The following is a 12,433-nucleotide window of genomic DNA, read 5'->3' as shown; positions in this document are numbered from 1 at the left end:
GATCAATCACTCGGATCCATGCACATGTCTACTACATATCAGCCCCCCTCCTCCCTCTTAACCCTATTCCTGGCGGGCTCCGCCGGGACAAGAAACTGGCGGGGGGGGGGGGGGCCGATTCGGCCCCCCCCCCTGAGATCTCGAGAACGAAGCAAGATAGCGACAAGCGGTAAACGGCATCGGATACGCACGGCCAAGATCTACAATTTTTACTAAGGTCATTTTCAGGTCAGGTCAAAGATGACGTCACAGGGGTCGAAAAAGTCAAAATGGCGGCACTAGATATGGAGAGAGTTTTTCTCGAATAACTTTCGAATTAGTCAAGATAGGAACAAACTAAGGGCATCATCGTGATCCTCTCGTCAATCCACATCGAATGATATATATGTTGACCTCGAAAGGTCAAGGTCAAAGGTTGACCTCAGGTCACGTGACCTCGAGGTCATCATGTATATCATTCGATGCGTCTTGACGAGCTGAACACAATGAGACCATCCACGCGTCTGTATCTTGTTCCTGTACGGAGTTATTGGCCAAAAACCTTTGGTGACCTTTGATGACGTCACATGACCTCACAGCTGCCCAACAGCAAAACAGACCTCAAGGTAGTGAAGGTTGATCGTATATGAAGTCATGTATGGTATATAGGGCCATTCCGACCCGTTTTAGTGGTAAAAACAGGGAGTTGATTTTTCCCCCATTGACTTATAATGGGGAGGTCGCGAAATTGACCTGACCTTAGGTCACCGATATCAAAATTCCGAGATATACAAATTGCACATACTGGTACCCTAACTAAACCCTGAAGAGAAGAAATTGATCGGTCAAAAACTCTAGCTCTGGCGTGATTGCAAGCTTTTCTGAGGTAGCGTCACCAAACCGCCTCTGGTGACCTGACCTGAGGTCAGATCAACTCAAAATTTTCAGACATGTTGCGTAGAAGCCTTTTAGGAAAAGTCAGAAAATTTGAGCTTCCTAGCTCAACGCGTTTGGGAGATATAACCAAAAAACCTCAGGGGGGGGGCTCCTGAGGCCCCCCCCCCCGCCAGGAATAGGGTTAAGTCCGTATCAGTTCAGTGTTCACCGAGGTCGCCGTAGGACGCTAGCTCTCTCTAGCCCTATTCACACACTTATTTATTTATTTATTTATTTATTTAGCAGATCTTTGTGGATTCCAATATACAATTGGCTGGTTATTCCACAGCGTCATACAATGCAGGGCTGCCGTCAAATTACATGAAAACACAGTGCATATTATACAGTACAATACAGTCACTACTAACTTCGTCATACAACACTGGATCAAAGACATTCTAAAAAGACATTCTACTGTTTGCTGAGATAAAAACTCTTGACTCGTTTCTTAAAAGTACAGACGCTGCCGCAGTTGCGCATCCCTTTGTCAAGATCGTTCCATGCAGTCAGTGAGCGGACGGGCGTTGCCATACGCGTTCTTTCCAGTCGGGCGCGCGGCACATGGAGAAGATCGGCGGCGGTCGCCCTAGTGCTACGCTCTGACACGTCGGCTCGCATCGAGACTAGGCTTTTTAGGTGGACTGGCGCGTTTGCTTCATGTAGCATGGCGTGCATCAGAATACAGTCCCTGTAGTCAATCGTGCGCTCGAATGACAGCCAGCCGAGCTCACGTTTCGCCTGTGAGATATGGTCAAATTTACGCTTTCGGGTTACAACTCGAGCGGCGTGGTTGATCACTTTTTCCATGCGCAGACGTTCGCGTTTGGTAGGCGGTGCCCAGGCCGGTAAACAATATGTCACATGCGGGAAGACCAGTGAGCGCACGAGATGAAGTACAGTTGTTTTGGGAAGTGTGTCTCTGATCTTATTAATGGTGATCAAGCCACCGTAGCATCGCTGCACTACTCTGCTCGTCTGCTGATGCATGTTGAGCTCTCTGTCAAATATTACACCGAGGATTTTAACGCTTTGAGCAGGTGTGAGCTGTAGGGGAGAGTGGGGCACATTCGTGCAAAAAAATGGATAAACCCATATATCTGTTCTTTGGTTAGTGCAATGGCAAAATTGTTGATTGTAGTATGGAAAGGAACTATTGCAGATAGTTTTCCTCTTTAAAAGTTATCCTATAAAATTATTGCTTCCATTAGAAAAATGACTTTTATTAACTCTGAACATTTGCACGAAACTGCCCCACCTATGGGGCACATTCGTTCAAGAGATGGGGCACTTCCGTTCACCCGGCAAAATTCGAGAAATTACCGGGCATTACCAGAAATTTACCAAAGGAAATTGGCAGGGGGTCATTTCACTTGATTCCTTTCGACAAGAATGCATTGCACAACAAATGTAGAAAGAATGGGCTGGCCAACAAGAATGTGCCAACTGCCGGCCTCCGTGACCTCGCCAAGTTCGCGTGAATTGCTCGTCACGACGTCGCAAGCAGTCGAGACTGAGTCAGGCGAGCGTCATTAGAGAAACCTACTACAGATAAATACATAAATCGCAAAAACTAAAAAAAAATATGCACGAATGTGCCCCCAGGCAGTGCGTACACGAACCTGCCCCACAACGTTATTAGTAATATATTTCAAAATTTCTTTTTGAAAAAATGACACTTTTTCAACAAACAAGTTGGCAGCAGTTCCGTGAATAGAGTGGGCTTCTTCACCCCCAATTTTGAAAAGCTGAACCACATTTCCGAGTCAGGATCACGAAAATGGATGATATGAGAAAAGTTTGGAAAGCTCACGAATATTACAAATTTGCGTTTTATCAAGCATGACAGCAGGTACAGTGTTGTCTTCTACGGTGAACGAAGGGCGGCAATGATAGACATATTTCCATAATTTACCTTGAACTCGTGCAGTCACTCGTGTTCCCATAAACTGCTGAAAACGAATGTGCCCCATGCACGAATGTGCCCCACTCTCCCCTACGCCTTCAAAGTCGATAGAGAAGTCAGCGGTCTTTTTTAGAGCCGCTGTTGTTCCGAATAGAATGAGTTCCGTTTTGTTGGGGTTGATTTTGAGCCCGTTGGAGCAGAACCAAGCAGAGAGTGCAGCCAGGTCGGTTTCCGTTCTGAGACGCAGCTCAGTGAGACCTGACAGAGTCGGCGGAGCGCTATGTACTATCTGCGAGTCGTCGGCGTAAGAAATGAATGCTGCGTGCTGGGACAGGTGACACGGTAGATCGTTTGTATAGAGACTGAACATGATTGCTCCGATCGTGCTACCCTGGACCACACCGAACGGTACTGGGAGGCTGAGGCCGCCGTCTATAGCCTGCGTGCGGTTGCTGAAGTAGTCAGCGAACCAGTGCGTCGAAATGCCATACCACTGGAGCTTTGTGAGCAGTGCCTCGCGGTTAACACAGTCAAAGGCCTTGGAGAGGTCGCATGATGACAGGCACGTCACCATGCCCTCGTCACTGTTCGCTGTGATTCGGCTGACGAGCTCGACAGTGGCGCTCTCGGTAGAATGGCGAGGCCTATACGCGTGTTGGGATGGTGACAAAACATGGTTCTCAGTCAGATAGGTCAGACTTCGCAGTTCATATAATCGCCTGTCGTGCCTACCCCCCCCTCCCTCGCCACACACACCTTTTACAGCTCTGTTCACTTCAGCGCGGCCCGAAGCTTGATCTCTGAGCCCTTCTATCTCTTTGCCCTTTGCTTCAGCTCTTTGAAAACGGAGCGCACTTGAGTGGGTACATGGCAACTGAGCTCCACTTCGAAGACCGTTTGCTCCATGAAAATTTTTATGTTCTTGGCTTTTGGAGGCATATTCTGGAGAAACACGAAAGGACGACACTTAGAAATAGAAACACGTACAGACTACAGAAACAAGTACAGGATGACTCCGCGGCGGGCTTGAGGTGTTTGAACATGAACACCACTCCCGCTCCTGCGGTATTTCGCAGATCTTAAAAAAACGGCGGCGCCCTGCCCACTTTTGTCCAAGATTTTTGCACATGTTAAAATTCATACCCAGGTCGCTCAAGGTCAGGTCACCAGGCCACATCTAGTGACCTCATCCCAGAAAATTAAGAGTTTGTTCGCCAATGCTACACTATCTGAGTGATCACTTTCAAATTTTAGGCGATTGATAAGATTAACAGCATGAATAAATACGTATCTCTGATGCTTGATATCTGTAACCTGTAAGGTCAAGAATGCAAACATTATGCATAAAAAAACGACAATGTATTCAAATACACAATTAAAAAACAGAGCTTTCGGTAACAAATACCTTGATCACCGTGATCACAGTGATCACAGTGATCAAGGTATTTGTTACCGAAAGCTCTGTTTATTAATTGTGTATTTGAATACATTGTCGTTTTTTATATATATATCTGTCATGGATAACACACAATTATGCATAAGTCAACGGGAACAAATTGAAATGTGTTCTTTTGGACGAAAGTCATACTTAACGCCCCCAAACATTGAATAACAGAGAAACATTACACACTGAATGGGAAAATTGCACCCGTGACTCTATTTATACCCAAGACGTGCTATCAGGTCATGACATGTATCCACTATCCACTATTCAGTTTTTTTTTTACAGTAACTTTTTATTGAGCTAGAGCGATGAAAACACATAAGATGTGTTCAGCTCGACAATACTAATCGACTAATTTGTAACATGACCTTTCTGGTCGGGTCATCACCATAACCCTTGGTCAGATTTTCAAAATCACATTTGACGGTCATATTATTTTTTAATTAGACGCGTCTCAAATCGAGGAACACGATGCCGGAACATTAAATGTCGTGTCGGTTTTGAATCAAATGAATTGCTGCAGAAAACAATTTCTGTAAAACCGTTTATTTCACGGGTTTTCTCCTCTGTAAGGCAATTAGTTGCTCTTAGATCAAATCTGAGGACGCATTTCACACCCACAAAAAAAAAACGTTGAAAGAGCTACTGGGTGTACTTTTCGGCGGCGCTGTAGCTCTATTCGTTCACAAGTTATTCGCCGATTCGTCAACAAGTGGCGTAAGAGGCAAAATTTGTCCTTCGATGAGCTTTGGTGACCTGACCTTTGACCTAATCTAAGGCTCTCTTAATATCAGCTTCGGGTTACGTTGTTTTTAACGCCCTTTGGAATTTAAGCTCATCCTTCAGGCGTCCATTAAGGGTGTACTTCAACACTGTTAAGACACCCTAGTAACACTCGTAACGGTGTAAAATTGATAACAAACACTGACATTGCAGGGAATGACGCTTACATGTGTGATAAACTGAACACCCACTTTCATCATTGGTGTTATTCAACCTTGTTATTACCAACAATTCATTTAAACTACCAGTGATACATTTGTACCTGACACCCTGTACCCAATGGGGGAATCAATAAGTTGTATGCATACCATATGATACAGCGTTATGAAATTACACACAGAATGTAGGTTGCAGGGAACAAATGCCACCACATTGCATCGCAAATCAGTCTAGCAGCACGGATACGCGGAGCATAATAGAAATAAGCAGAATCCAACCCCCTCCCCCTCTCCAGTGGGGTTACGAATTAGGATAAATACCCAAGCAGGGTGCGTGTTAAATTGCACACCAACACAAGAGGAAAATAATCTGAGGATATATTTTTCGGATATTAACCCGCGCGGGGCTGGGGGGGGTAAATTTTACCCCCCTCGAGAATTTTTGCGATATCTCAAAAACGGCGGCGCGCAGCGCCGCCAAACTTTCAGTACCTTTTCTTACATCAATTTGACACGTTCCCTAAATTTTGAGCGAAATCTGTCGGAAAATTTTTGAGAAATTGACGTTTTAGTGACGTCATGTTCGTCATTTTCGCCTCAAAAACGGCAAAAGTTCAAACGCCGCTAACATCTTCATTTTTAAAGGAATCAAGACGTAACAAAAAGGTTATACGTAATTTTACTTTGTCTATAAAATGGCTATCTCGGTTTTTTGAAAATTTTGGATTTTGGACTAAATTTTTTCAAAAAACTGACTTTCTTGGGAAAATCATTATAAAATCCAAAATTTTGAGTCTATCGAAAAAACCGGAATATATGTCAGAGAAGTGGTATATGTGCACCTACATACCAAATTTTAGAAGAATCGGTTCAAAAATGTGGGAGTTATTCAAAATTTTATGACGTCACGACACACAAAATTTTTGAAAAAATGACTTTTTTGGAAGTTATAGACCTCGTACGGAAACAAAAATAGCACCATTCGATTTGCCGTGAAAAACTGCATCAGATAGACACCTTTTTAGGCCTTAACAACCAACTTCAAAATTTGACCTCACTTGACCTGACCTTGACCTGACCTCGACCTGAAATTCATCCAGAGGTGGTCCATATCACTTATTGAGTGTGCCTATTGAATTCTATGAGTAAAATGACCCATAAAACATGTGTCGCACATGCCCTTTTCTATATTTTGTTTTTTGGTGACCTGACCTGACCTGACCTGACCTTGACCTTGACCTCTGAATGATATTGTATGCAACGAATATTGCCTTGGTAGCCTAAGAACACGTTTTGGGCGATCAGTCTCAGCCCATGACTCCATTCTTCGGCAACTACGGTGCAAGGCCGATACTGTAGAAACTTGCAATTTGTACCCTTGACCTGACCTTGACCTTGACCTCAAACTTTAAATTAAGTACATGTTTTTAGTAGTTCGTGATGAGAGCTTTCGATTGGCGTTTGAATTTTCCAAATCGGACCATTAGTTCGGGAGATAACAGGGGGGGGGTAAAATTTACCCCCCCCCAGCCCCGCGCGTTCGGCTGGAGACCCCAGCCCCGCGCGGGTTAAAGAACCCCTATTGGGAGTATGCCGCCATCCCCCCCCCCAGGCGGCCAGTACCATGTCTTTCGGAATCCGCAGCAGTGCCGTTGCTAGCCAAGAATAGCTCACCTTTGCTAAAACTGGAGCTCTTCGAGTACCAAGACACCACTCACGATCTATTCTAACTCACTTGCACACACTTATACTCCCAACACACCGTAATCCCACCAGCGCCTCCGCCCGCAGTCGCGCACGTTTCAAACTAGTATGGCGGCCGGCCGCATGGAAGCCAACGGTTGAACATGGGCTACTAGGGCTGCATTATGTTCCCAATATTTTCCCGACGCGTTTTCTTTGAAGTATTGTATATGAATTTATTTATTTATTATCGTGGAATTGTTTATTTGATGTAGTTGAAGCAAATCCATTAGAATATAAATGCAAACTCTGTACACCATACAGCACAGCAGCGCCATCTACCCAACTGCACCCATAGGGAATTTCAAGGGTGTCTGACACTGCAAAGACAGGCTGACGAAGAAAGACGAACGTCTTTCGAAAGCTCCCGTAACTAATAAACGAAGCTGGTAATTTGAATATTTTTATGCTAGAATGTCTCTGTCCCAGTTAAACAATAACATTTATAACTACATGAAGTACCAAGAGAATACGAACGGTGTTAGTCATCCCCGAAACACTGCCACTTAAAAATGGGTACATCCCAATCACCAAGTGTGCTTTTCAAGTGTCGTGTGACACCTTAAACGGTGTTTAAGGGATGACATGGCACACTCAGTACACCTAACGGGTGTTATGTTTTCTCTGTAACACCAAAAAAGGTGTTGGATGGGAGTTGAGACACCTCGATTACACCCCAAGTGTGTTATTTCAAGTGTCATGTGACACCTTAAACCGTGTTCAAGCAATGCCATTACACCAATAACGGTGTTGAACGGGGTAATGACACTGCTATTAGTGTCATGATACACCATTAATGGTGCTTAACACCCATAATACACTCATAAAACACCCGACCAGTGTTTTATATTTTTTCAGTGTGGCCACAAGTTTGACAGGCCAGATTTTATACTGCACCAGCTTGAGTCAGCTTTGTTGGCGACGCTTTCGTTCGAATCTCCTTTCATGGTGTGGACTGTATTTCTTCGCGCATCGCACAGCATCTGGTTGTTTGGTGACCGAGATCCAGGAGGAAAATGGTTTAATGGGAAAATTGGGAAAATGAATATAATAACTATCACGTTAACCTAGTTAAGATACAACTAAATATTGGATACAGGATAGAGCGCCGGATGCCGACGACTAAGGAACCTCCTTCTCAGGAAGTATATTTGAACCTAATAAAAGAGCGCCGGATACCGACGGCAAAGGAACCCCCTTCTCAGGGCGTATGTTAGGGCCTAAATAAGAGAGCGCCGGATACCGACGTCAAAGGAACCCCCTTCTTAGGGAGTATGTTAGGGCCTAAAATATGAGAGCGCCGGATACCGACGTCAAAGGAACCCCCCTCTCAGGGAGTATGTCAGGGCCTAAATATAGAGCGCCGGATGCCGACGACAAAGGAACCCCCTTCTCAGAGAGTTTTAGGAATGTTTTAGGATGAATAAAGGATAGTCAGTAGATCTGGTCACCGGAACCGATACGCCTGCCGCATCTCCGTCGAATATCTCATCTGTGTGTAGACCGCACACTGTTTCACTTCTCACTCGGGCTTCTCACACACTTTGTCTTCTAGTTCACTATATTTGGTGGACAAGGCAGCGAAACGTACCGGGAAGAGAGCTAGGGGCAGCGCAGTGTCCCCGTCGAAGTCGAAAGGTGAAGTGAGGGCCGGGGGTGTTTACAGCTAGTTTATATACGGCGACAGGGGGTGAAAACAAGACGCGTTGAGGACGGTCAGAGCACACAGAAAAGGCTAAAAATGGCCCGGGCGTCCAGCGCTCCACCCGGAAGACACACACGCCGGGCGCGCACGTGCGTGCCCCACATAATGGCCCGGACCTGGGCCGGTCCTACGCAAACAGGGAGCCGCCCTGCCGCGCCGGCCGGCCAGCCGGGTCAGAGGGGACGACAGGGTCCCGCGACCGCGGACGGCGCTCGGCTCGGCGGCGCGGCGGCGGTTCGGCTCATGATTGACCTTCCAGATCAGGTCAAGCTAAAAAATGTTGCTGTTTTGGGTCACCGTTGGATATCAAGTGCGCTGCTTATCAAATACCGATGACGATGCTGTTTTCTGGTGCCAAGCCAGCTAGAACCTCTTTGTCACACTACCCGACCAGAATTTTGCTGCTGAGGTCATTTCAGGTCAAGTTAGATCAAGGTCAATTATATGTGTTTGTATGTCTGTGTGTGTCTGTGTGTATACTGATGTGTGCACCGATTGTCTTTGGGTCCATATTACATGAAATCATGATCTGAGAAGCTTTTACCAAAAATGCAGTCAAAAAAAAAAAAATCACAAAAAGTAAATTCAGCTTGCCTAAAACGCAATTATCTTAGATGACCTAGGTTGACCTTGACCCTGACCTTGACCCCTGTACATCGTCGAACAACATGTCCCATGATAGGTGGGAGGTAAGACTGGCAAAAAGGCCGAAATCAGGGTGTCAAAAGCTCACAAGGCCCAGTGCAAACGCAAGATGTTGAGAATTGGCCATTTGGGTCATGACATGACCTGAAAAACAAGGTCATATCTCCAAAACCAAAAATCACAGAAACTTGAAATTTTCAGTGGACATTAGTGGTGTCAATCGGTTACCGAAAATTTCGGTTACCGAAAATATATGCTGACCGATTTGGTAATCGGTCGGTCAGGCCCCCCAAAAATCGGACACTTTCGGTCACCCTGCCAGTGAAACCATTTTCTAAAAGAGAGAGTATTCCATTTTTGCCTAGTTAAAATGAAATTTATTGGGATGTTAATGATAAAGTTGCAAAATTTCCCCCAAATGCCAAATGCCACATTTTGACATCTTCATTAGCCATCCCACCCAGCAGGCAGCAGCCACCCATTGTCCAACCACAACTACAAACAAGCAGCCAAGCAGGCTGATTTTGACTCAGTTGACCCCACAAGTACACACAATTTTGAAACTCTATTCCAGTCTAACTGTTAAAATTTCACCTGTAATCAAAGAAGTATTGCCTACAAAAAATCATTATACAGTCATCAAAAATGCAAGGACAAAAATAACTTGAATTACTGAAATGTGTTTCTGAAGACTGGGCAGTTAGCACTTAGCACTTAGCAGTGATCAAATTTACATTTCACAGGTGTTCTACTATTCCACATTGATTCCACATTCTCCATAAATATTGCAGGTACCAACCAAATGTTTGAAATCTAGATGACCACAACATACAAACATAGGAATCTTGACAAAAACTACATATTCGGCCCACGTCCGATTTCTGGAATCTTCCACATTCCAAACACAAGGAAGGATTTCGAAACAGATGCGCCATAACAGAGACTTTAAACCAGCTGATTAAGTTGCTGCAAAAAAAAGTTTTGGATCGTTACATGCTGCCTCGTGAATTATTTTATTGACGTAAATGATCCAACACGATATTGAATTCTAATGAAATCAACATTGTGAGTGTAATTCACTACAAGAAAATTAATTTCCCCTCAATAATTCGACCAAAACGGCATATAAATAAATATTACGTCATCATCATACATCCTTTCGTTAGGGAAGAGAGGATCTTAAAAGTCAATCCTTGGTTCTTCTATTACTTTTTGCGCCACTTTGGCGCCACTGTATTAATTTTGTCTGCATATTTTGTTTTCTTGTAAAGATAAGATTAACAAGAGATAAGACAAAGTGCCTGTTTAATGAATTTTCATTTCATTTTTGGGACAAAATTCAAGCTCAGAGCTACCTAATACCTGCCTTTTCAGCTGGATTTTCAGTGTCAAATTCTTTGTAGAGTATCTCAGACTGCACATCTCAAGACTCAAGGCAAGTTTCCAAGCAGTTTTGATGTGTTTTGTGGTGTTTTGATTCCGCCTTATCTCCTAGAGAATGTTGTCATGAACATACATATTACCAACCATTTGACTTACTAATTGATCGTGCTTTTGCAACATGAATGAGCATTCTTCCTTACATAGACCACAGTCAGGGGCGTCGACACCGGTCCGACTTTTCCGACTAGTCGGACCACTTTTTCGACTAGGCGGTGCCCTGCTGTGGCTCGCGGGGGCCCCTGCTGCAGACCGCGGGGGCCCTACTGCGGCTCGGGGGGCCCTGCTGCGCCTCTGGGGCCCTGCTAGACACCGCTGGGCCCTGCTGCGGCCCGCGGGGTCCCCTTCTGCGGCCGCGGGGGGCCCCTGTTGGGGCTCTCGGGGGGCCCTGCTGCGGCCACGGGGGCCCCTGGGGGCCCCCACCGGTGGGGGCCCCCCGAGAAAAAGTCGGACCAGTTTTCCTTACGCGTCGACGCCCCTGACCACAGTACATTCTTGACAATTCTAATTAACCAAATCTGTGAAATGCTGAGGTCCATGTGTTGCTACCCTCAGCAATGTATTGTAACTTCTACCACAAAATGTATTTTGCAGTGGCTAAGAATTGACTGAACTTGGACTGAAATGCCATTTTGCATTATTTTCCATCAGAATTTACCAAATATTTTAATTTTGGGGTAGAGTAAAGCAAATAGAATTTCGATACTTCTTAAAAAGCTGAAACTCTGCTTGAGGCTCATGATGAATAATAATAATATAAGAATAACCAGTAACCTCATAATATAAATCAGAAATAGGAGCCAAAAGGTTATATTTAAAGTTATCGAATATTTCGCTCCTGGAGCTTCGTCAGCGATAATTACAGAAAAACATACACGTTTTAAACATGGAACAACAAAGAACACTGCAGAATAAATAGCAAACTCATGCTACACTTCGCAAGGGACCGACATTTTTGGCGAAGTTTGAATAGGTACAATATGAATGTATGTATACAGTGTACGTATTTACAATATACACGTATATAGGTACAATAAACAATATTTGTTGTTTATTGTACCTATATACGTGTATATTGTAAATACGTACACTGTATACATACATTCATATTGTACCTATTCAAACTTCGCCAAAAATGTCGGTCCCTTGCGAAGTGTAGCATGAGTTTGCTATTTATTCTGCAGTGTTCTTTGTTGTTCCATGTTTAAAACGTGTATGTTTTTCTGTAATTATCGCTGACGAAGCTTCAGGAGCGAAATATTCGATAACTTTAAATATAACCTTTTGGCTCCTATTTCTGATTTATATTATGAGGTTACTGGTTATTCTTATATTAATAAATAGAATTTCGGTCAAATTTCGGTCAAATTTTGGCTTGGGATGTTATCGGTCGGTATTCGGTCGGAAATTTTTCCCAAATTTTGGTTTCGGTCGGTATCGGTCAGACATTTTTTGGAAAATGACATCACTAGTGGACATCAAGAAAGGATAGACGAGCAGCTATTCGAAAACTCATCCTTCTAACTCTAAAAATGTTGAGTGCAGAGCAGAAAGACTACCTGGGGGGAGTGGCAACCCCCCCCCCATGTGCGGACGAGGGTTTTAAATCCATGAAATAACTGAATACGAAGAAAAAACGGGCCGATCATGGACAACAAGAACACCGACAGAAACATTTTCATTAAGTTCGCAACCTC

This window comes from Amphibalanus amphitrite, unplaced genomic scaffold (assembly GCF_019059575.1).
Source record: "Amphibalanus amphitrite isolate SeventyFive unplaced genomic scaffold, NRLGWU_Aamphi_draft 000161F_arrow, whole genome shotgun sequence".
NCBI classification, from domain to species: domain Eukaryota; kingdom Metazoa; phylum Arthropoda; class Thecostraca; order Balanomorpha; family Balanidae; genus Amphibalanus; species Amphibalanus amphitrite.
Note: the sequence above shows the minus strand (reverse complement) of the source record.